This window comes from Octodon degus, unplaced genomic scaffold (genome assembly GCF_000260255.1).
Source record: "Octodon degus isolate 3935 unplaced genomic scaffold, OctDeg1.0 scaffold00230, whole genome shotgun sequence".
Taxonomy (NCBI): Eukaryota; Metazoa; Chordata; class Mammalia; order Rodentia; family Octodontidae; genus Octodon; species Octodon degus.
In genome coordinates, this window is record NW_004524806.1 from 2,683,992 (window position 1) to 2,687,234 (window position 3,243).

The 3,243-nt window shown below is 39.7% G+C and overlaps 1 pseudogene; it reads right to left on the reverse strand.

Moving 5' to 3' along the window:
* Nucleotides 1–1,471: 1,471 nt before the first annotated feature.
* Nucleotides 1,472–1,735, reverse strand: LOC101581395 (annotated as a pseudogene).
* Nucleotides 1,736–3,243: the final 1,508 nt, after the last annotated feature.

Sequence of the window (3,243 nt, forward strand, 5' to 3'; positions counted from 1 at the left end):
ACAGCAATTAACCACTAGGAAGAATGTATGCAATGTGTTAATTATTGAAACTGTCCTACCAATTTGGTTTGAAACTGTCTCATTGCTATTTTTTCCTCAATAAAATTATGGGAAAAAAAGAGATAGTTCAAAAAAAAAAAAGCAAGAAAGAAAGTGTGGCATTTTTACACCATGGAGTACCACTGTGTCACAAAGAAAGATAATGAGTCATTTGTAGGAAAATGGATAAACTTTGAGAGGCTATGACAGCATTTAAAACAAATGAGACACGTGCTGAAATTTCCCATAATTTCTCTAATATGAGAAAGCAAGAAAATAAATAAAGAACAAAACATAAAAGATAAATAACAGGAAATAGGGAGTTGGATCAACTGCAAAGGAAATGGGACCATGGGATGGAGGTGGACAGCGCTAAAACTCCAATTAAGGTGTGCTCTGTACATTTTGGGATCATTGACTGATGGGTATGCAAAAAGCCTGCTTTATTATTTTATTGCAATTTTTATCCTGATTGACGTGGATTTCTGTCACCAATCTGTCTATAGCTGTGCTGCTCCATGTGGGAGCTTTGACCACATGTTGTCAGTGAGCATTTGAAATGGGGCCAGGTTGAGTTGTAATATCCACTGAACATAGGATGAAAATAAATGTAATTAATTTAGTAATGAATGTTTTATGGGTTACATGTTAAAACAATGATGTTTTGGGTATATTGGTTCAAATAAAACATTTTATTAAAATTTAAAAGAGGAGGTTCCTGGGAGATGACTGAGTGGAATAAGTGCTTCCCTGGCAAGTGCAAGGGCCTGAGTTCAATCCCCGGTTCCACCAAAAAAAAAAAAAAAAAAATTTAAAAGAGGGGCTGGGGAGATAGCTTGGTGTCATAAGTGCCTGTCTGGCAAGCACAATGTCCCAAGTTCAATTCCTGTGCTTGCCCCAGAACTGAGTGTGTTGGTGCATGCCTGTAATCCCTGTGCTGGGGAGGCTGAGACAAAAGGATCACTATGAGTCTGAACTGCATAGCTGAGACACCCTGTATTAAAGAATAAAATTTTAAAATTTAAAAAATAAATAAAATTTAAAAGAGAAGTGAGATCTAGTGGATTGCTCCCTATTTACACTGCCAGTGAACTTTTACATTACCTAATCCTCCCCAAAACTATAATGGAAAAATTATGGTATATTCCATGCCATAGCAGTGAGAATGAATGAACATTCATAAAATAATATGGGTGAGTTTTTTTTTTCCTTGAGCGTTTTATTTGTAAAACATTAGTTTTCCCACAGTAAAAGTAGAGAGCAACAAACACGTGGTGGGTCTGCCTTGTGGGTGGAAGTCGCAGGCCATGGGTGGCCTGAAGCTCGTGCTCCCCGGCAGAATGTCCTGCGGGACCCCAGCACCCACATGTGACGTGTTCCTCTTCTCTTACAGGTCTCAAGCAGCTCAGGTGGGAGGCCGAGCAGGATGACTGGTCCTAATTTTTGCTAGTGAACCACTTTTCATGATCTTGCTCTCTGGTTCTGTAAATTCCAGACTGTTCAATGGATTTGTAATAAACTTCTAAGATGAAAGGAAATTTCTTACTCATTGTTTACCTAAAATCTTGGCTTGTGTTCATCTTATTAAACAAAAAATATGCTCCAAAAACACCCATAAGTTCAGCTACTAAAACTCCTTTAAAGATCTTCTTCTCCAGTGGTTCCATAGTGCGCGCCATCCTGCAGCAGGCGCCTTAGGCGGCACAGGCGCCAATATGGGTGAGTTTTGCAGATACTATTCAGTGAAAGGAACTAGACACAAAGAAAACATACTGTATGGGGCATGAAACTTCCCTGGAAGTACTCTCGTGAGATCCTAGCCTCCTAGAAGAAGTTTATACAATACAAGGATAGGGAATGTTTGCTCTCACTGGTCACACACCCGGGGAGACTTAAATCTGCAGACATTTGTCTAGTTAATTGGTCTCATCCAAATGGATAATAAAACTCACTCCCCGATCCAAGAAAACCAAATTGTTTTCAGTCCGATCCAGACCAGACTGGGTTCTGAGAGTTCTGGGGTGACTGAACACTGTGTAGCTGTACTGGCCCACCTACAGGATAAGGCTCAGACTTTGGAAATTCTAGAAGCATGACAGTCAATGGCGCTGGGGTTTATCTGGCTCTTGGGGTGATATGCTTTCTATATCCATGGGCTATGTATTTACAGTAAAACCATCAGTGGATCAAAAATATTGAGAAAAGGCCAGGGTTGGTGGTGCTCGTCTTTAGTCCCAGAACTCAGTATGAGGCTGGCCTGGGCTGCAGAGTCAGTTTAAGACCACCCTAAATGCCAGAGTGAGTCTCTGTCTCAGAAAAAAAAAATTATAAAAATTGCCTCTGTTCTGTTCTGAACATGTATAGACTTTTAAATAATGATTCCCTGAAATTTTAATAATAATAATTATTTATTTTGGTGGTATGGGGTCGGGGAGATGGCTCAGTGGAATAAGTGCTTCCTCGGCAAGCACAAGGGCCTGAGTTCAATCCCCGGTTCCGCAAAAAAAAAAAATAATAATAATAATAATAATAATAATAATATTTTGGTGGTACTGGGGATTGAACTCAAGACCTTGCCTTTGCCAAGCAAACGCTTATTCTACTGAGTTACTAGCTCCCCAGCCCAAAATTGGAGGACTTTTTTTGGCTTGTTCAGGCTGTGGTGAGGGCAGATATAGTGTGGTTTGTGGAGCTGGGGATCAAACTTCGATCCCCTGCACCTGGCTTTAAACAATTAAGCTAACCCAGAAGCACCAATTATTATTATTAGTATTATTATTTGTATTATTATTATTTGTATTTAGTACAGGGTCTACAGGGTCTCACTACACAGATCAGACTTGTAGTGATCTTCCTGTTTTCAGCCTTCCAAGTGCTGGGATTACAGATGTGTGTCACCATGCCCAGTCTCAATCATTGTCTCAGCACGCCCCAGGGGTAGGGCCATGATGGCCCTTGTGTCTACCTAAGCAGGCACTTTAATCTGCTGAGCTACCTGGCTGGCCCTTAGTCATTATTCATCTTTACAATAAAGATGTAATAACTATTTGCACAACACTTACATTGTATTAGGTATTATAAGTAATTTAGAGATGATTTAAAGTATATGGAAGATGTTTGAAATGCAGTGAGATAGTGAGGTTAAGATTGATAGCCCAAATCGTTTGATAATAACAATAAGCTTTTCTTCTGGATGGTTAACAA